This window comes from Sminthopsis crassicaudata, chromosome 3 (assembly GCF_048593235.1).
Source record: "Sminthopsis crassicaudata isolate SCR6 chromosome 3, ASM4859323v1, whole genome shotgun sequence".
NCBI classification, from domain to species: Eukaryota; Metazoa; Chordata; class Mammalia; order Dasyuromorphia; family Dasyuridae; genus Sminthopsis; species Sminthopsis crassicaudata.
Genome location: NC_133619.1, coordinates 300,814,581 through 300,837,723, shown reverse-complemented (window position 1 = coordinate 300,837,723; position 23,143 = coordinate 300,814,581). Strand labels below are relative to the sequence as shown.

At 33.3% G+C, this 23,143-nt stretch overlaps 1 long non-coding RNA gene across 1 annotated transcript in view; it reads left to right on the top strand.

Moving 5' to 3' along the window:
* The first annotated feature begins 8,454 nt into the window (after window positions 1-8,454).
* The window catches only part of LOC141559516 (uncharacterized), a 49,077-nt gene continuing 34,388 nt past the window's right edge, over window positions 8,455-23,143 (top strand). Inside the window, exons 1-2 of the long non-coding RNA XR_012487456.1 lie at window positions 8,455-8,725; window positions 12,175-12,277. This is a non-coding gene — a long non-coding RNA (uncharacterized LOC141559516). The remainder of the gene's footprint in view (window positions 8,726-12,174; window positions 12,278-23,143) is intronic.

Sequence of the window (23,143 nt, the reverse complement as noted above, 5' to 3'; positions counted from 1 at the left end):
TCTAAAAAAAATTGCCCATGATTTGTTTCTTTCTTTTTTTATTGTCATAGCTAACATTTCTATTATGATATTGAATTACAGTTATGACAATAAATGGCACTATTTTACATTTGATTTTATTGAAAAGACTTCTTCACTATTACTTCACTGTTACAGACAATAGTAACTCTTGATTATATTAAACAAAGCATTTATTACCATGCTACATAGTATCTTTTGTATTTTTTGTATAAAAAGTTACTGTATTTTGTTGAAACCTTTTTTTGACATATCATTATTAATTATGTTATTTTATTGTTTTCAATATACGTTAAAAGTACTGACTTGTAGTTTTCTTTCTCTGACACCATTTTAAGCCTTAGGAATCTAGAAAAAAAATCTAAAAAAACTTATAGAAAAAATAAGTAAAATTCCATCTTTACGCATAGAGAAAAAAAACATGAAAAATAATTAATTCATAAATTTCTCTACAAACTTATGAATTAATTATTTTTCATATTTATTAAAATAAAAAATCATTTGTAAAACTGTGTTCCTGGGATTTTGTTCTTTTTCTCTATAATAAAAGTTGTGATTTTTCAAAATACATGCAAAGCTAGTTTTCAACATTCACACTTGCCAAATATTGTGTTTCAGTTTTCTCCCTCTGTCCCCACCCTCCCTTAGACAGCCAATAATCCAGCAAAGGTTTAAACATGTGCAATTCTTCTAACCACTTCCACACTTATCATGCTGCACAAGAAAAATCAGATCAAAAAGGAAAAAAGTGAGAAAGAAAAAAAAAACAACAAGCAAGCAAACAACAACAACAAAAGGTGAAAATATCATATTGAGATCTACATTCAGTCCCTTTTTCTGGATGTAGATGGTTCTCTCCATCACAAAACTATTGGAATTGACCTGAATCATGTCATTGTTAAAAAGAACCAAGTTCATCACAGTAGGCCATCACATAATTTTGTTGTTGCTGTTTTGCTAGCACTAACTAGCATCAGTTCATGTAAATCTCTCCAAGTTTTTTTAAAAATCAAACTGTTGATTGTTTTTTATAGAACAATAGTATCTCATTACATTCATATACCATAACTTATTTAACCATCTCCCTGGGGTTATATTCTTTGCAAATTCATTCATATCTTGTTGCAAACATTTTTTCCTTGAGATTGGGTTATCTACATTCTCCATTTCTTGTCATGTTATCTTTATATATATATATATATATATATATATATATATATTATAAATATGCATATATTTTATTTGTTATTAGTATTTTTGACATATATTTGAAAATTGTTTATAATGCTTTTCTTTATTCATCTGTTGTGACTTCTGTTTTTTAAATAGTGTTTTATCTTTTCCCAATTACATGTCAAGGCAATTTTTAGCATTTATTTTTATAAAATTTTGAGTTTCAATTTTTTCTCCCTCTTTCCCTCCCTTCTCTTCTGAAAATGGTAGACAATTTGATATTTGTTATATTTATGCTATCATGTAAAACATATTTCCATATTAGACACAGTTGGGAAAGAAGAAACAGATCATAAAGAAATAGCAGGAAAAATCATAAAGTAAGTTTAAAAATATGTTTCAATTTGCATTCAGACTCTATTATTTATCTGGATGTGGACATTATTTTCCTTCATGAGTCATTTTCTTGTATCCTTGTCTTGCTGAGAAGAGTTGAGTCATTCATAGATGATCATCACACAATGTTGCTGACACAAAGTTTTCACGATTTTGCTCATTTCACTTTGCGTTAGTTCCTACAAGTCTTTTAAGGTTTTTCTGAAATCTGATTGTACTTCATTTCTTATTGCACAATAGTATTCTGTTACATTCCACAGATTGTTTTAGCCATTTTCCAGTTAATGAGCATCCCCCTCAATCTCCAATATTTTGCTACAATGAAAAGGGGTACTATAAATATTTTTGCACATGTAGGTCTTTCAGCCTTTTTTTTTTTTTTTTTTAATCTCTTTGGGATACAGACCTAGTAGTGATATTGCTGGATCAAAGGATATGCACAGTTTGGTTGTCCTCTGGGCATAGTTCCAAATTTCTCTCCAGAATGATTGGGTCAGTTCACAAATCCATCAATAATGCAGTAATGTTCTAATTTTTCCAAATCTCCAATATTTATAATTTTCCTTTTTTTGGTATTATTTACTACTATGATAGGTATGAGGTGATTTGTCAGAATTGTTTTAATTTGCATTTCTCTAATTTAGAACACTTTTTAAGCCGACAGATAGTTTAGATTTCTTCATATGAAATCTGCCTGTTTATATTCTTTTGGAATAGATCCCAGTGGGGTTTTTGTTGGTTCTTGCATGAGCAGTTGACTACAGGGAATAGGGATATGGGATGCAGGGGGCTTGGGTCATGGTAAGTAGGGTACAGTTGTCTACTCTCTCAGGTGTGGGGAGCTTGGATTGTGTTATGTGTTTCAAATATCTGGGTTCCCAGCATGGCCTTTGTTATTCTTGATGAATGCCAGCTAGTGGTGGAAGAGTAACCTCCCTTTGGAGAAAATAATCATTGTCTTATTCTTTAAATATTCATGAAGGCAACCTCCTCTAACTAACCAGTTTCCTAATGTTGTTTGGTTCTGTCTGCTTTTATGACAGTAAAACCCTTTCTTTTAAGAAACCAATCTGGTTTGTTTAATTCTTATAATTCTTACATATTAAACATGCCATTCCATTGCACTTTTGGAGAATGGCTTGTATTCTTATAAATTTGACTCAGTTTTATATGTACTTGAAAAACAATGCCTTTTTCAGAGACATTTGCTGTAAAGATTGTTTCTTAGATTTCTGCTTTCCTTCTAATCATGTCTGCATGTTTATCCAAAAGCATTTTACTGTAATCAAAATTATTGTACATTTCATAATGCCTATAGACCACTTAAATTCTCCTTTAAGAATCTGGATGCTATACCACTTGAAGCACATTTATTTAGTATTAATATTGCTTTGTTGTCTGTGGTATCTTTTAGCAAAATGTAGTTCTTTATAACTTCTAATGAGATCTATTTTTGCTTGGTCTGAGACTAGGATTGTTACCCCTGTTTTTGTTTTGTTTTGTTTTGTTTTTTATTTTTTGCTTTAGTTGAAGCATAATGATTATGCTCTACCTTTACTTGGTCTGTCTCTCTGCTTCTAGTGTGTTTCTTAAAAACAACACATTGTAGGACTGATTTTTGTTCCCTCTACTATCTACTTCCATTTTATGGGAGAATTCATCTTATTCATCTTCACAATTATGATTACTGTGTATTTCCCTCCATCTTATTTTTCCTTCTGTTTGTCTTTTCTTCTTTCATTCTTTCCCTCCTCACCAGTGTTTTGCTTCTGTCTACCATCTTTCCTTAATCTGTCCTCTATTCTGTCAGTTCCCCACTCCCCTTTACTCCCTTTCCACTTCCCTATCAGGTAAGATAGATTTCTATATATGTCTGTCTGTCTGTCTATCTATCTATCTATCTACCTATCTGTCCAATAGTATATACTGACTGTGTATATTATTCCCTCTTTGAACCAATATTGATAAGAACAAGGTTCAAGTGATGTCTATTGCCCACCCTCTCATCTTCCCCTCCACTGGTTTTTGGTATCTGTCTGGGAGATAAATTTATTCCTTTCCCCTTTTGACATGTCCCTTCCTACTTCACCTATTATACTACTCTTTCTCATCCTATACTTTTTTATGCCATTTTCTCAAATTCAACTTGTAGCTATACCCTCTGTTTATGTATATCCCTTCTAGCTGTACTATTAATGATACATTTTTAAAGAATTATAGGCATCATCTTCCCATGTAAAGAAGTAAACAGTTTACTTCTATTGAATTCTTTATGTTTTCTTTTCCTTTTTTATCTCTTGGGTCTTGATATTGGATATCAGTTTTTTAGCTTAACTTTGGTCTTCTTATGAAACTTGAAATTTTTCATTGAAATGAGCATTTTTCTCTTGATTAATTATATTTAATTTCACTGGCTAAGTGATTCTTGTAATCCTAATTCTTTTGCCTTCTGGAATATCATGTTCCATGGCCTCTACTCTTTTAATGTTACAGCTACTAAGTCTTTATGTAATCTTTATTTTGGTTCTCTGTTTGTATTTTTTTCTGGCCACTTGTGCAATATTTTTTCCTTGATTATCTGATAATTCTATAATTTAGTTCTAATATTCCTTGAAATTTTTATTTTGGTATCTTTCTCCTGAGGGAATTGGTGGATTCTTTCAAGTGACTATTTTGCCCATTAGTTCCAGGGTATCAGGGAAGTTTTTCTTGATAATTTCCTGAAAGATGCTGTCCAAGACCTCCTTTTGATTTTGGCTTTCATGTAATCCATTGATTTTGCTATTTTTTCTCCTGGATATATTTTCAATTTTTTCCATGAGGTATTTTACATTTTCTTCTGATTTTTTTCATTCTTTTTGAATTTATGATTGAGCCTTGATGTCTCAGAGTCATTAATTTCCATTTACTCAATTTTAACTGTTAAGGATTTTTCTCCCTCAAGCTTTTGTACTTTCTTTTCTGTATTGTAATTTTTAAAGAGTTTTTTTTCAGTGGGTTTTTATATCTTCTTTTTTTTTTTCCATTTGACCAATTATGCTTTTTAAGTAGTTGTTTTCTTTTTTTAAACTGTTGACTCTTTCCACCCTCACCCCATTTTCTTACATCATTCTCATTCCTGCTCCTAGTCCCCACTTCCAGTTTTCTTCTATTTCTCTTACCCTATTTTTAAGCTCCTTTTTTAGTTCTTCTATAAGATCTTTCTGGACTTGAGACCATTTCCTGTTTTGTTTTGTTTTTTTTTTTTTTTTTTGGGGGGGGGGGAGAACATGATTTCCCAAAGGTGGTGTTGTCTTCTTTTGAGTTTGAATCTTAATCTTCCCTATTGTATGGTCAGAATCTTTTTTGTCATTTTTGGTCTTTTCCCTTTCTTTTAAAATTGTTATCTGCTCCCATGGTGGAAAAAACACTGTTTCAGGCTTCTTGTGCAGGGGCTGCAGGTTCTGACTGTTTATCTGATGCTGCACTAGTAAAGCACCAGTGCCCACAGGAGACCTTCATTTCTGGTGCTAAGCTAAGGGTATGGGGTGTGGAGTAACTGCTACTGCTAAAAGCTGTAGGAGTCTGGCAGCTTATCTGGTGCTGTGCAGGGGTACTAGTGTTGATGTTTGGTTGAGCCCAGTGAAGTGTTCCTGCATTTCCCCAGTGATATACTGAAGCCCGTGGTTTGCTTAGGCACTCATAGGGTTGGAATTTATTTGTTTGCCAGGATTACAATGAAGCACATGAAAATCTGGCTTCTGGAGGTTGCCTTTTTTTGCCAGGGCTACTCTGAAGCACTTGATGGTTGTTAGCTGGAGTCTTCTTAATTTTCTGGTTATGCTGGGGCACCTTGGGGAATCCTAGTATTGGTGTTTGTCTGCTCCAGTACATTTGGGACTTGGCATTTACTTCTTAAGTTCCATTTTTGTTTTTTTAATTAGGAAATTTGTTTTTCTGTCTTCAAAAGAAAAAAAATTCAAATTAAATGAATACAGTTTACAAGATGTTTTATCTTCCTTTTTCTTTCTTTTCTCAAACTAATACTATGGAACCATATCACTCCTAGGCCCTGTATTTGTCTTTTCTTACTTTCTGTGACCCTAGAAACTAATGCAGTTTTGAAGGGACATTTCTTTGCAATTAAAATATAATAATTTCATCATTATTTAGCACCTTATCATTGCTCACTTGTATTTTGACATTTATCTTCTCTCTTATGTTATAGTTAAAATATTCTACCCAGGATGTTCTTTAATTAGTAGTGTTTGAAAGATTTCCATTCTGTTAAAGTCTCAATTTCAACATCCCCCAAATCCCTATAGCTTATACTCAGATGTTCAGGGTAAGTTATGCTTGGTTGAAAGCCTCTATATTTTGCTTATAGAATATAACTTTCCAAGTTTCTCATAACTGTAATGAAGCAAAAAAACCCTAAAACTAGATACTATATTTCAAGTAATTATAAAACTGACCAGATCTATTAGAGCTATAGGACAAAATAAAAATAGAAATAACCCATCAGTTACTTTTTGAAAGAGAATGTCCAATAATGCTATAATCAAATAGAAATAATTAAAATACTGAGGAACTAAAGTCAAGATTGAACAAGCCCATGTTACATGAGTATTATTCAGCTTCTGATAGTTTTGTTATATAATCTTAGGTAGTATAGAAGAGTTTATAAACATTTCTATTTGGTTTTATCATTATTTTTTCTAATTCATTTTTTAAAGAACTTTACCATGAGCATTGATGGAGATCTGTGCTTAAGTTCTATCATAGTTCTATCTTCACTTCTAATTGGAAAACTGTAATAAGAAGTTTTGATGAAGATACTGGAATTCAGTTCCCAGACTTCCTGGTTTGCCTCTCAAAAGAAATTACCAATAATTCTTATTTTTTGTTTTCAGGATTTTCAGTATTAGTCACTGGGTACCCACAGGCATCAAACTGATTCTCAAATTTCTCTTTTGTTTCTCATTTTCTCCATAGAATTCCAGTCTTGCATCTTGAATTTGTAGCTGGATAAAGGATAGTTTCACCAAATTTTTCTGTTAAATTGCCTCTCATACAAAGTAGACATTATGCATATTCTTTCTCCTAACACAGACCTGACTCTTGACTTCTCTATTTCTTGTAATATTCTCACCATTTTTCAAGGTTTAAAAGCTCCAAATATCATCTCTGACCCCCTCTCCCTTCCTCTTACTCCCCCAAATATAATATTAAGTAAGGCAACCAGTTCTGTTAGCATAATTTTCCCCAGGATTACCCTAGACTAGATATTATTTTCTATTTGGAGAATTTCAAGTTCTTCCTAAGACATAAAGACCTAACAAGTCTTTTCTTTGCTAGATACTTTTATATCTAATCTATTTCACAAGTGGCCATCCCATCAAAATCTTCAAAAGATTTAGTGATTTTCTTGAAGGTTTTGAAAATTTCCCCCTTCAACATAAAGTGCTTTAATTCTTCCTCTATCATATAACATTTTCATTCTGGCATTCATTGCCCAGAGCAAGGGTTTCTCTAATGATTCCAATACCTCCCTAGAAATCCTAGTACCACATGACACACTATAGTTATTTGTCTCCCTGTATTATCTCTCTTTTGAGAATAATTCAGAGGGAATAATTCAAGGGAATAATCTACCTCTGTTTTCAGAAAGGAGGAATCTGAAGGTCAAGATAACTTATCCAGGAGCACCTATATTAAATTAAAGAGGGGGAAGAAATATGACTGAGTTCTCTGACTTAAATTCCATTATTCCTATACCCTAAATGCTCATGTTGATTTATTCATAAATATCTTTTGATGTTTTCGAAAGAATTAACTTTTGATTATGTCAAAAGTATGGCAGTAAGGGGAGGGGAAAGATCTGAGGAATCATTATTATAATTTGTTATCTTTTAACTATGCTGAGGTACAAATTAAACTTATTATGTAGTCATTTTACATCATGGACCATATTCCAAAAAATTATATTTTAATATTTCCAGTTTTAGTGATGTCAACTATGTGGGATTTATTCATTTGATAGAATGGAAGAGAAAATTCCACTGGTACAAATAACTTCTCAGAAGCACTGAAATTGCTCAAAGGTGTATAGTTCCATGAATCAGTTAAAAAAAAATCAAATGCAAAACAGAAAGGAAACCCATTCTATGGAATGAGACTTCCTACCACACATCTCTTGTTCAATAAAAATAAAAATAATGGCAACGCAAGGTATAAATAACACTCAGCAAAATAAAAAGGCTAGCACATAATCTTGAAGACTTGAAAAGAAAATTACATTTAGAGAATGAGTTCTTAATTGAGAAAATATCACTTAGGTTCAATAATAGTACATTTTCATAGTTAGAAGATTAACTGGGATGTTGTATGTTTGGACCTCATCTGACACTGTATGCGCTTCCTAGAATTGGAAAGAGTATAGATTGTAAACTTCTGAATCCAGTCAGAACATTCCACAAGAGAAAGAAATTCTTTTGGGAAGCGGGCATCTCACTTTTTTTTTTTTGAAGGGATATATGTAAGTTTCTTAATACAGAACAAAAGTAAAATATTTTACTAGAACTTAAAAACTTTATTTCTTGCCAAAAGTTTTAATCTTTATTTCTTTCTTTCCTCATTTTCCCATACAGTAGCCTTTAAAATTTGTAATTAATGATCTTTTCTCATGTAAACTCCTTGCAGTTATGATGCAACTTTTCTTTTTATCTCAATAGATCTAAGGATATAGTAATAGAGAATGAGAGCTCAATTTCCTTCTGCTTGCTTGTCTCCAAAGGCAATCAGTGTATTTTGCCAGACTCTCAACAGTCACAGAACTCAGCTGCCAACTGTCACATTCTTTGGTGGTTATATACCTGTCTAGTGCTTTCAGTGGATTATATTTCAGTCATCCAGATTCTTTTGAGAGGTCTAAGATACCTGTTCAATCCCAAGAATACATAATTCAAGAATGTTCCCTCAGGCAGTATAAGATTTGGGGGAGATACTGCAATCTAGAAAAAATAAGTGTGGAATAAGAATCAGGAAATCAGGGTCCCTGAACCCAGTCTTAGCCCATATCTGTGCCATCACCATATCTGAGACAGCAGACTGAAGCTTCAACAAAGAACAAGGCCAGGGCCAGAGCTATAGTTTCCCTGTAAGGATGCCAATGAAAGCATATTTGCCCCTCATCTTATCTAGATCAAAATTTCTGATATTGTGGGTCATGATCCCGGGAGTGGGGGTGGGAGTCATATAACTAAATATGAGAGTTATGAAATTATGATTCATCGTTAGTAAATGTTTGATTTGCATGCACATATACTCAAGAGATCACATAAGGATTTCTTAGGGTGAAAAGGATCACAAGGGTAAAAAGTTTAAGAAGACCATTGGAGCATGATTACACAAGGACAATATCACCAGTGGACCACTGGATCAGGACTAATGTTTTGAAGATATCACTTCTTTTACTACTATTATGCAGACTATTTCATGATTATGATGCTTTGACCAGCACAGAGGATGAGGCATTAGATGTGATCTAAATCTCATTACATTCTTATCTCAGGGTTAGAGCTTCAGCTTTATGGAGTATCTACATTATTGCTATAGCTAGGCCATGACCTCATCCTAACTTTGGCCATGACCTTATCCTAACCATTAGGGAAAAATACAACTCCAGAGTCAGTGGTCATTCATTTGCTGGGTCTGTCTATACCAGTGAATTGAGGCCACTTTTGCATGTTTCTTATGTACTATGCATATAATTGATATACTAATGAAGTCCTGATCACAAGGGCAGAAAAAGTATATTATTTACCAGTTAGCTTCAGAGTCCAATATCCAAAAGAAGGAAATAAATGATTTCAGAGAACATAAGATGGATTGAATGAGAAAAGAGGGAGGAAATAAAGATTGTGATGGGTACAAAAATTAAGGAAGGATCAGGTGGAATGATAGAAAGATAAGAAATCATAGTCTAAGAGAAGAGTATCAGAATTCTAAACCACTGACCCTGACATATGTTATTTTTAATTAAAGTTTTTTGTTTTCAAAATTTATACATGGATAATTTTCAATATTCACCCTCACAAACCCTTATGTTCTAACTTTCCTCTTTTTTTGTCTCCACCCTTCTCCAAATGGCAAGTGATCCAATATATATTAAATATGTGCAATTCTATACATATTTCCACAAACATACTATAACAAGAAAAATCAGATCAAAAAGGAAAAAAAAAATGAGAAAGAAAACAAAATGCAAACAAACAACAGCAAAAAGAGTGAAAATAGTATGTTGTGGTCCACATTCAGTTCCCACTGTCCTCTCTTTGTTTGCAGATGGCTCATTTTATCATAAAGCCATTGGAACTGGCCTGAATCATCTCATTGTTGATGAGAGACATGTCTATTAGAACTGATCATTGTACATTGTTGCTGCAATGTATAATAACTATCTCTTGGTTCTGCTCATTTCACTTAGCATCAGTTCAGGCTTCTCTGAAATCATCCTGCTAATCATTTCTTACAGAAAAATATATTCCATAACATTCATATACCATAATTTATTCAGCCATTCTCCGCATCCACTCACTTTTTTGTTCTTTGCCACTACAGAATGAATTGCCACTAACATTTTTGCACATGTGAATTCCTTTTCCTCCTTTAAGATCTTTTTAGGGTACTAGCGCAGTAGAGACACTGCTGGATCAAAGGATATGCCCTTTGGGCATAGTTCCAAATGGCTTTCCAGAATGGCTGAATCAGTTCACAGTTCCACCAACAATGTATTAGTGTCCCTATTTTTCCTCACCTCCTCCAACATTCGTCATTATCTTTTTCTGTCATCTTAGCCAATCTGAGAGATGTGTAGTGGGTACCTCAGGGTTCTTGTCCTTAATATATTTATAAGTGATTTCATTTTGTATTTGTTATATGCATATTGAATAGCATCCTCCCCAGGGTTTGTGTGTTCAAAATCTAATTAAAGGAGTATTGTCACTCATAAAATGAGTGAAAATAGGAGATATAACCAGTTCCTCAACAGTCAGAGAAAGCTTGGCTTTACCCCCCAGAACATTCCCTCATGCTCATTGGAAAACTTCATTGCTGAACATGAGCATTTGACTGATAGCACTTGGCCCTTGTTATTAATATTGAAGATGCCTTTGATGTTTAGACAAATATTGTTATATAAAGCAAAATGGCATTTTCTTGACTAAGAGTGGATATGACACCATGCAATAATCCTAGTTTAGCTTACTGGTCTGTGGACTATAGCCACTACATGTAATCTACCACTTTTGTCTTTTTTAAAAAATCCAATTGTAGAGCTCCAATGAAACCTAACAATACCTTTTAAGATGAATGGTTTCATTATGATACAAGAAGTTTTAATTAATTTATTTCTTCATATCTTGACTTTCCTAAAAAGTCCATGAGGGAATGTACCAATTTTTATGAGAATAAATTTTCAAGCTATGCTCAAATTTTGAAGTTTCTGAATTATATTCATAGACCATCTGATTAATCCTTCATGTGATCCTTATTAAAGGCCCCCTTAGTCTCTGGACCCAGCTACAACGTCTACTCACTTTCCATAGTGTTGGAATACATGGGAGCTGTTGGAATACATGGGAATACACCTGACAGTGGCTGCTGGATATCCAACCTGGAATGGATCTCCTCTTGTAAGAGGATGATACAAGGAAACTGGGAAGCAGTTGCTGTTCTCTGACCTCTCTCCTCTTCCCTCTGCCTCTAATTTATCTCATTCCCAGTCCACAACACCTGTGTCAGCAAAGGCTGCTCTGCAACTCTTTCAGATGTTATGATCTACAGCTGTGGAGGCTCTCAAAGAATTAACCTGTCCCTTAACACTAGAGTCCTCAGTTATGTGAAAACCAACTCTCATCATTCTTAACAGACTGACTTTACTCCGTTTTTATTATTCTTTTAACTGGAAAAAGAAATACTATTTCAATCTTTCCCTTCCCAACACCCATCCATATCCTTAGGTCTATTTTGTGAAGTATAACTTACAATGAAAATTTCTCTTCTTCAGCACATTAGTAACTTCTTAGCAAGTCATAAGATGAGTATTCTACAACCCTTAAATGATTTTTTGACAATTACTATGGTCAGAGATAGGTTTATGCATTGAGACAGGCTTATGCATTAAGTACTGACATATGATAATCTTCAGAAAGGTCTTCCTGTTCAAAACTATTTTTCTCAATTAGTTATTGTTGAACTTAAAATTCTATTATTAGGGATTAATTTCATAGGCAACCCTAAATTCTGTATTTTTTTGATTGTAAGGAAGTTGTAGATTTCAAGAAATAGTTATAGAATGCAGGCTGTGTTATTAGATCTTATGGGGATGTAGTGAGAACTTTTGTTAGGAGAAGAATAATTGATATTTAGTGTTTAAGTGGGATTCAACCAGAATACTAGATTATACATGTTTTCTACAGGAAATATTTTGGATCTCTTTTCACAATAAATGCTGGTAAAAAACCTTTTGGGGTTTTTTTTTTTTTTTTGCTTCTTTTGGAAATGTGCTATGGATCCAATACAGTTATCTCAAAATTTATTTTCCAGAGGATGAAACTAGGAGAAAATGGAGACAGAATAAGCTGATCCTGACAGAACATAAGTGAAAGAATAATGACAGAGCAAGATAGAGCTTCAAGACCACATTGTGGTGAGAGAAAGAAAGCTATGGAGTATGCATTAACATTGTTGGGGTTTTTTGAGTGACAAAGAGGAAAGGTCAAAGGAATTCTTGTGTATGTATTATGGGCAACATTTACAAAATATGAATATTAGCAAATGCTTTCTATAAGAAAGTAGCAAACATTTATATAGGCTTGTAGCTGGTGGAGGATAAGTATGATATCCCAAATTGTTTTTGTATCCAGTGAACAAGGAAAACACCCAAAACAACATGAAATATGAAATCAGAAATTTCAGCTTTGTTGCTTATTTATTTTCACCTTTCTGAGTCTTAGTTGTTTTTTTTTTTACCTGAAAAATAATAGTATTGGTGAAACCAGGCCTAAGGAAAGAGATAGTGGCAACTGGTATTGTGGATCAAGAATGCTGATAGGAGGTTGGGATTGGTAATAGAAGAGCTGTATATCCTTACATTGTTGCAATAGTCTCTCCAGTAAATTAAAAAGTAGATGCTGGTGCCTTGAAAAATTCAGTGAATTCTTTTCACAGGAAACATTTGCACTACAGAAAACATTTCCATTTCAGATAGTTTATTTGTATCTTAAGTCTCTTGAGGTGAGATGGGGAGGTGGTGGTGAAAACTGTTGGAAGAGACTGACAATGAGAAAACATTGATTAAATACTATTTAGTAAAGCATTATCATAGCCACTGGGAATACACATTTTAAAGAGAGACAGTTCCTGACCTCAAGGAGTTACATTTCTTTGATGGGACTCTGATTGGCCAGAAAAAAAAAAAGTTAAGATTTTTGGAAAGTTCAAATTTGGTTTGATCCATAGGTATTATTTATCTACAGGACAATATGACCAGGTCAGCAAACTGAAGTCGACACTCTTCTTTCAGGATATACCTGAAAATTTGAATTACTTTAATATGAAAGTTATTTCTACATTAGTAGAAGTTTACCATTGTGCCCTATTAATATATGGGAAACAAATATCATTACTTTGCAATAATGGATATTTAGATTTCTATGCTTGACCTTTATGTGACCCAGAAAATTGGAGATATCAAGATGAGATTAAATTTTAAAATATCCTAAAAGCAGTCTATCTTTATATACATATATATTTGCTATTCCCTTGTTTAATCAAGTAATTAAGCATTTAGAAACCACCAAATCATGAATTTTATAATAATGAACATTGAAAATTTGTATTAATACATAATCCTTCTTTATTGGAATTTTTTGCCAGACTCCTTTTATTCTGATACCTTCTTCTGTTGATTATTTGCTATTTAATATACATATAGCTTATTTATATTAATTATTTTCAATTAGTTCCTGGAGGACAGGGACTATCTTTTTTCTTTTTCTTTCTTTCTTTTTTTTTTTTAAAGCTCTGGTACTTAACACAATGCCTAGTATATTATAAGTGCTTAATAAATGTGATAGGTTGATTGAATTCTTGGACCTTCTATATATAGCACCATTCACTAGGAATCGCTTAGGGGAAGGCAATGTTATTGAATACAGTATAGAAATGGGTAACTCTGTTGACCACAAGGCATATAACCTATTGGACAAGAGAAGGGCCATAAGGGAACATTTGCTTACTTTGCAGTGACTGGGACACTAAGAAATTTATACATACAGTGATCTACTTTTCCACTCTCCAAAGATCCCAAATGGCACTGTGCTTAGAATTTGTAAAGTTGTTCAAGACAATGCTTACCATATGGTAGGTGCTTAGTAAATAACTTGTTCCTTTCTCCCTTTTTTGTACTTAAAAAAAAATAATAATTAGGACTATTGTTCCCTTCCCACTATTATTTGTTCTTTCTTACATCTTTAGAAGGAATGATTACAGATGGATACCAGTGATAAAGACAATTTAAAAGATGTGTCTATACAGATAACATCAATTTTAGATATGACAGTAATTTATTTACTGATAATTCAGCTTTCATTCATTCATGAAAATGATTTGAATGAGAAATGATCAACTTTAATTCCATGTTATCATTGTTCTATAAGAAATGATGAGCAGGCAAATTTCATAAAAGCTTGGAAGGACTTTCATGAACTAATGCTAAGTGAAGTAAGCAGAACCAAGAAAACATTGTAGAGAATAACAAGATTATGTGATGATCAGCTGTGGTGGACGTGGCTCTTTTCAACAGTAAAGTGATTCAAAGAAATTCCAATAGATTTATGTTTGGAAGTACGAAAAAGAAACATCCAGAAAGAGAAGTATGAAGAAGATATGCATTAAAACAGAATTTTCATCATTTTTGTTGTTGATGGTGCTTGTTTTTGTTCTTTCTGTTTTTTTTCCTTTTGACTTGATTTTTTTTTTTTTGTGTGTGTGTGTGAAATATGACAAATATGTTTAGAAGCATGCACATGTTTAATATATATTGGATTGCTTGCTATCTTGGGGAGGGGGAAAGGGAGAGGAGAGGGAAAATTTGGAATGCAAGATTTTACAAAGATGAATATTGAAAACTATCTTTGCATGTATTTGGAAAAATAAAATAGTATTAAAAATTTGAAAATGTAATTCCATGCAATAATTTTCACATTATTGTCTTTTTTGATAACACTTAAGTCAAAATTTTATTTTAATTATCTCTTGGTCAAGACTGAGACCTGATCTTCTACTGACATTCTTTGCATTTCAGGATTTCCTTATAGATTAATCTTATTTTTAAAATTGTTCCTAAGCAGACAAGCCATTTATGTATAGAACACTTTCCCTTAAAACATTGAAATTGAAGATGATATATGGGATTAAATAGGCCAATGTTTTTGGATAGGTTTCCAAGTTAAGATCATTTATTTACTTTTCAAATGCACTCCAGGAACTTTTTGGGGGGAGCAGGGCTTATCCTTTCTTAGGGACACCTCAGAGAAAGTAAAGCCAATAGGAGTTTAAAAAGACCTTTGTTGAAGATTTTTTTTTGAGAGCTCTGAAATATTCTTTTAACACAGGCATACTTTTCAAGCAGAATGGAACACAAATTTAGATCTAGAAGAGACTTCAGAGGCTATTGAGTACAACTTCATTTTATAGATGACTAGTGACTTGACCATGGTCATATAGTTAGTTGTTGCATTTCTAGGGTGACATTTGAACCTGGTCTTCTTGACTGTTAAGTTGATTAAAAATGGCACAAAATAGAAACAGAAAATTGGGTTCTGAATAGATAGAAAGGAAGTTATTATTGACCTGTTTACTCTTTCTTTTCATCCCATGAAGAACTAACTCCTGTTCCTTATTGCCTTTCCTAGGGCAAACCAGACTTTCAACCTCCCTCTGCAAACAACAAAATTTTCCCTATTAGTAGTAAATAATTACACCAGTGGTGGCTCTCCTTAAGCAAATGCTTTGGGTAGGAATCTCTGATGGAGCACAAAGAAGAAGAAATCCTGGAATCCAAGGACTGTGTACTGAAAGGCCTCAGATCTCTCAGTTCTAAGATTCTAAGCAGTTATCAAGTTTTGTTTTTCCCTTTGTCTTAATGATTCCTTATATTCACATCATGAATGTCAAGGCTGATTTCAGAGCCTTTGGTGCCAAAATTACTAGTGATTATTAGTCTTGGGTTTCAGGCAATCAATTTCAGTCAATTTAAGATTTTTCAATTTGAGGGAAAGGTAGAAGTGAAGTAGATTCATATCTAGGTACTAAAAGTTACACATTTAAGCAAAGGAGGAGACCGTGGTGAAATAGGTAGAGAGTAAGGATAAATTTTGAGGACTGATTAATTTGTGCTGTAAATAAGTGAATCCACTATTGTATGTGATTTCTCCTTCTTAGTTAACATAGATATCAAATCTCTAAGTAGCATATATATGTATATGTATATAATTCCTTTTATCTGCCCATAACTTGCTGATATATGTTGCTTAAGAAAGGCTAGGAACTGAAACTAAAAATCTCAGGAGTTTTACACTTGCCTAGAACTATTGAGTCTTCTGTGTTGTACCCATGGAGGGTATAACCAATTACTGAGAACCTATTGAAAATTTCAGTTTTTGATAGTTTCAAGGGAGATTGTGTTCTGTGACAGCTATCCTATAGTACATCATTTCTAAGTACCTCAGTCTCCATGCTTAGTCCTGCTATTGATGTCTAAGAAAGCAATTTTTCATTACATCTCAGTTCTTTCAGGCAAGCATACTATTTTTCATAATCGACCGATTTTGCTCTCAGTTACTATTTTTCTGTTGGAGATTCAGTTCCTTAGGGTCCTCATCTCCACCTATTCCTGGAGAAGCTTGTAACTACCAAGAAGACCCACAACTAGACTTCAACTGGCTTCTTTGGTTTATGAACATAAGTATATATAAATGATCATCTTCCCTAGTTTTCTTAAGATCTCATGGGTAGGCAACCTTGTGTTTTGTGGTGGCATCTGTGGGCAGGCAAAAAGTAGATTATGATCAGGATAAGATGTACTAAGGAATTCTCAATACGACTGATATTCTCTTGGGATTAAGAATTGGAGAAGGAAAGGCCTTGAATCTGTGTTCAGCAGTGAAAGAAACATGTTTCTTGAATCATCCTGGGTGGTATTTGGATTTCATTTCCATGGAATCACAGAACTGAGTGACTCTGAATTGATCTTTGCAAGGGAAGGAAAAGGAACACAGGAAGATTCTGTATTGGAATGATTTAGTGTAAAGGACTCAATAATCTAGACAAATGATCTTTGACCCTGGTAGTGGTCTATATTAAAATCACTTCAGCTTAGTTGAAGTGGTGTCCAAGAAATTCTCAAGCTAAAAATAGCAAAACAAACCACTGATAACATTTTAAAAAGAAATACTTGTGTTTTATACCTTTAGGACAGAAGGGATTAGCATGCTGGTAGGTTCTCTTATCAAATGAAATTGAAATCCTTTGGAACTGTTCCCACTAAATCATATTTAATGCTTTCTAAACCCCCAAATGGAGATTGTAACAGACAGAAAAACTTGGATTTAAATGTATTAATTTATCTTAAAAATATGAAGTACCTCATTATTTGCAAAGCAATAGGCTTATAGATGTAGCAGACAAAATAATGTCCACATAAAGAGATTACTATGTGATAACTGTGACTTGTATTGGGACAGGATCTCATATTTTATTGTTGAGAGAAATAATAAATTTGATATTCAAAGGATAAAAGGGATTGAGTCAAAAATTCAAGTTAAGATTAGGATAACCTTAATTTAAGGGTTACCTTTTGCATTTCTGTTTATAATAACTAATCCTAGATGATTACGGATCCTAGTTACTCCATAAACTCTTGATAAACTCATGTCTTCTGTATGGTCTGAAACCGCAAGACAATCTTGATTTGGGTATCTTGTTTTTATTTGGATCCTAGGACACAGTCCTTTTGGGAGAATCTATTTATCTAAAGGAATCGATTAATTTTCCTTTTGTTTCTTTGGGATACTTGCCTTTTTTGTTGTTTTTACAAAGTTAGGAAAATGTTAGCCACCAAGACAATTCATAAATATGCTTTAAATTATGAGATATTTGAAATATTCTGGTGCCTATGCTTTTTGTAGTTCTTCTAAAAAGTCATTTTGAAATCAAGAAGAAAACAGTCACTAGCATGAGTGTTTGGGTGACAGGAAAAAGGAAGATGGTGCAAGTTTAGAAGAAGGTCTAGCTGATCTATAATGTTTGTGGCCTTGGTTTTATGATAATATAATTTCTTTTGAAGAAAAAATTGATAATTTATTCTGTATCAGTCTGCTAGAAACAAATTTATTTGAACATTACTCAAAATTCTAGCATTCCTTGTTTAAAGAAATATCTAAATAGTTTCTCAGTCTTGATTTCCTTGAGAGTCCAGGAGCATTCTCATCTTCCATAGGGTGGGGAGTGGGGGAGGGAAGAGTTTAAAATAAAATGAATAGCCAAATTGAAAAGAAAAGAAATTCATTAGTGAACTAAGGAATACCACTCAGGTTGTTAGCAGATTCAGCTTGTTAGTGTGCTTTTGATTTTTTAATTGTTATATTTTTAATTAATTTAAACTGGTTTTTTAAAGTTTTTTAGTCTGGATAAGAGTACACAATTAGCCTTGCATAATAGAAAAGAAATGGGAAACAAGGAGAGTGTGAAAGCCTTAAAGTCATAGGATTTGATGAAGATCATATGTGTTCTTGTTGGAAAAGGACTTTTTTTTGTCATTAGCAGTTTCTGTCTCTCTCAAGATACATATCAATCTGACTTATGCTATTGTTGTCAATAAGGAGGGTAGAATAAAATACAGCACGAATTTCTGATGGTACTGCTCTATACAATTTTTTTTAACCACAGAGGAAAATTTTCTCCAAAATTAAGATATTTCATCTCTTCCTTCTTTTCCACTGGTGCTTGGCATCTGCCAAGGTATTCAAACTCTGTTACCTAAAGGTTGCCTTTCCCTGTTTTCAAAATGCATGGTATATTTTTGCTCTCATGTGGTCCATTCATCAACTGTAGCTTTAGTTCAGTCCTTTTAAAAGGCTTTTGTCACCAGGTCAAGTCAGTGCTATATTATGTCCACCGAATTAGATAGCCTCTCTTCCTTACCACATAACTTTGTGCTCTTCACTCTCCCTTCAACACTTGGCTTCCATTGTGTAGTGAATACCCTCAAGCAATAGCCATGACCTTTTTGTGGAGACCTTGGGATTTCATTTATGATATGGAGTAATGTACCCATGAGACTTAGTTAACTTCTTCTACCAATGCAGATTGGCAATTATTCTGCAATTTACACTCTTAGAGAGTTGCTTGGGGTACTGAAGGACTAAGTGATTTATCTGGGCTTGTATAGAAAATATGTATCAAATGTAGGATTTTATTTACCCAATTATTTATGACTGTGCCTTATTAAGACTAAAAGTAAAAAATGGATTATTGATATATCAGAATAAAAAAGGATATACCTAAAGCATCCCAGTAGCACAAACACCAGTCAAATACTTTTGTCTTGCCCTTACCTTTAGCTTGGACCTAAGAACTATAGTTATTTTATGTATGGACTATTAGTCCAAAACTGGAGAAAAATTCTTAATATCCCCTAGCTTTCAGATTAGGATTACAGATGGTTTAATGAACTTTAGTCACCAGGATAAAGTTGATTTCACTAAGTCTCAGATGCCGAGAAGACAATTCCCTGGTTCTAGTGTTTCCACCTCTGGCACTGGTCTGCCTAGTCATCAAGTCCCAAGCATAGTTTTAAGGCTAAAATATCTTCTATGGGCCATCACTGTATCCCAAACACCCAGCCAAAGTAAAATCCATTCCAGGGCTCAAAAGATTTGACCAATAAATGGAAAACTGGATCAAAACCACCTCTGAACCTTTCACAGGCACTGACCATATAATGGAAGATCCCTGGTTACAAGGGCAAGTGCTTAGGGCTGAATACTAGGAAAACAATCCACTGTATAACTCAACCACCCAACTAACCTCAAAATAGCACTGCTTGGAAACTGTACAGCCTAGATCTTCATCACTAGCCCACACTTCATTAGATATAAATCACAAGACTGAACTTCCAGCAGCTTTATAAACCTAGGTTACTAAAAACTTTAGGTTTGAGCAATGAAGTGAAATTCCTTTGTGAGTGTGACCATTATTCTACGACTTTATTGGGTACCCATTATTAAGCACTGGATGCTCTACAGAGTCTTCTGGGCTTCCTTTTCTCTAGTTCTCAAATGTTAAGGACTCCAAATTTGAGGTCTTAATTCTGATAGATCTAGACCACTAGATAACAAGACTATCTGGGGATCTGGAATTCAAGCCACATCTATGTCCTTTATTAGTAGGATATGGTTTCACCAGGCCTCTATCCCTGGGCCAAACTTCCACTGACCATAATTCTACTTGATCCTGATCAGTGCCTTATATATTCAGCTCTGTACACTACTCAGTTCTGCATTAGGCCCTAATGTCTAGATAACAAATCTTCCCCATTCTCCATTCCCCATTCCCCATAATTCAGACCACTGGGCAAGAATCTAAGTGTGGAAAAAATCCATAAAGTATATCTTCAAGTAGTCTGTGTGATGAGGCAATGGTTCCATCAAATTAATATGTTAGAACCATATCTCTACTAGGTGCAAAGGTGGAGGCTCCTATGAGCTCTGTCCACCAAACTGAGTCTGCACTTATCTCTGACCACTGAAATGATTCTCAATCTTGATTCCAACACAGGTCCCATGCCAGGCAAGAACAGAATAGTTCTTTGGTGTTTAAAAGATTGAATCATGCACCACTGGGCAATAACTATTTTTAATGATATAATTACTTTTATTACCAAAGGAAAAAAAAAATTTTATTTGTAAATCCCAGGCAGAAGAGGGTTTGTCATTCTTATCAATCTAGTCAATAAATGGCAATTAGTTTTATAATCTGTTTATTTTGTGCCTCCTCAGTCTGAAATGACTGTCCTATGTTTAGAGAAGAAAATATCCTTCTGAAATGCAATTACTGACTGTATCTTCCATCTCTACATAAGGGGGATAAAATTTGTTTAATTGCCCTACCCCAAAGAGGATTGCATTTTTATTCTTTTCATTTGAATTCTTTCTCAGTTCCCTGAAGGCACTGACCAGACTAGTCATCTCTACTTCTTCATGGCAAAGATCTTATCCAAGCCCAGAAGTTTAAAAAAAAAAGAAAGAAAGAAAAAAAAAAAAAAAAAAAGAACCTCAAAGGAAAACAGACTTTTGAGAGATCAGTGCAGTAACAATAGGCATTTTACAAAACTAGCTAGTACAGAAAGGAAATCATTGATAGGAAGAACATAATTAAAACAAAAATATCATCAAAAAACAATAAAAGAACAATAACGATTGATTAAATCTGACAAAGGATAAAAAAAATGAAAAAGATCCATTACCACAAATAACCATTTCAAAAGCAAATGAAACTGAAACCCAAATTGCAAAGAACAAGAACCCCTCCTATCCACTGAAATAACAAAGTGCCCCTAAAAGCCTCCAGAAATGTTGAAAAGATCAATATTATTATTAAGCAAAGAAGTCAAAGAATTAGAGATGAAAGTGAAAACTCTCAAATTTTTGTAAAGAGAGTAAAGACTTTCAGACTTTCAAATGATAGGCAAAGATACTTCGTATCAAAATGGTAACTTTTGTTAAAAAAAAAAAATAGGATAACAAAATTAAGATGCAAAAATGCCAAGATAGAAATTAATTGTACAAAATCAAAACATTATTGTAAGATTTTTAGTATATTGCTAAGGTATAATTCTATACATGATTCTAGTATTCAAAGAAATAATATGATTTTTATATGCTTTCTAGAAAAAATGTTATGGGGAAAAAAACTTGAATACTATACAAGAAAATAGAACCACAGAATGTCAAGAAAAATCCCCAAATTTATTGACTTAGAAACATCATTGTTAAGTTTTGGAAATAACACAACAAACAAATTTTAGGCAGCTAGGGGGAAAAATCATTTTCCATGGAAAATCAATAAGGTGATAGGAAAAGACAGAGACAGAGCACATGTAAAACATGATAGACATGAGAATAAAATTTGCATTCTTTTAAAGGTCAATCCAAATGACTCCCCCCACTTCCATACAATCATGAAGGATCATAATAAGCACAAAGCTGGTAAATAGTAGTTTAGACTACTGAAGCTGGATTTGGAGTCAGAAAGATCTGGGCTTCAAACTCTATTTCAACACTTAATAGTTGTGTGCTCTTGGACAAGTCACTTATTCTATCTCTTTAGTTTTTTCCTTATCTATAAAATGGAGATTTTATAATCTGTTCCTCATTGGGAAGCCTATATAAAGAAACTTAAAAGAGACTATATAAATGTCAATTTTTGCTGTTAACATTCTGTACCACAACTTTTTGTATATCATAAATCTATCTGGTATTTTGGTGAATCCGTATGTCCTTTCTCAGAATGTTTATGAATATATAAAATGAATAGAATTACAAAGGAAACCAATTATATTGAAATACATTTATCAAATTCTATAAAAAGGAAAAACAAATTCATGAATGATCAGTCTAAAGATGCCAGAAAAAAGCATTTTAGAATAGGAAAATGAATAATTAAATGAGCTGGGATGCATATAGCACATTTTGGCAGATTGCTACAAATTATATTCATGTAAATTAAAAGAATGGATAAGTAGAGCACAAAGTAAATTATTTTGGTACTATATTATTTGTAGAATTGTGAAGGGGAATGAATGAATAAAGTATTTATAAAGTGCTTACTTTGTATAAAATACTTTAGTAAACTCTGAAAATATAGATATAAAAAAGCAAGCTAGTCCCTGCTCTCAAGTAGGTATGTTCAATTGCAAGGCATATGGAAAGGCACATTGGCTCTTATAGAGAAGAAGCAAGATAGATATTAAAACATTTAGTTCGTTTACATTAATAGAATCATATCTATTTCTGAAGGTGAATTTTTTTGATAAGTCAAGAACTTTTATAGTAAGAACTTTCTTTTCTGGGTCTTCAGTAGCTATGGCCACCAATAAAATCGAAGTTGCAATTGCCAAACTGTGTTTCCACAAGGCTTATTCCCCTGAATAATGATGCCTATGAGATCAATGTTGGAAGAGGGGAATTTGTTTGGGGGTCACTGAGAAGGAGAACAAAGGAAAATGGAAGGAACAGAAAGAAGAAAATGGAGAGAAGATAGAAGAGAATAACTAAGGAAAGGAGAAAAGAGCAAAGAATGAGCGAATATGAAAATACAATGACTAAAGTAAGATTGGATTGTTTAGCACAGTGTAAGGGTATAGGAAGTTTGTCACTGGAAAAAGACCAGAATCAGGTTAATGAACGAAAAACAAATAGCAAGAGAATAAGTGTTGACTTAAAGAAGGGAA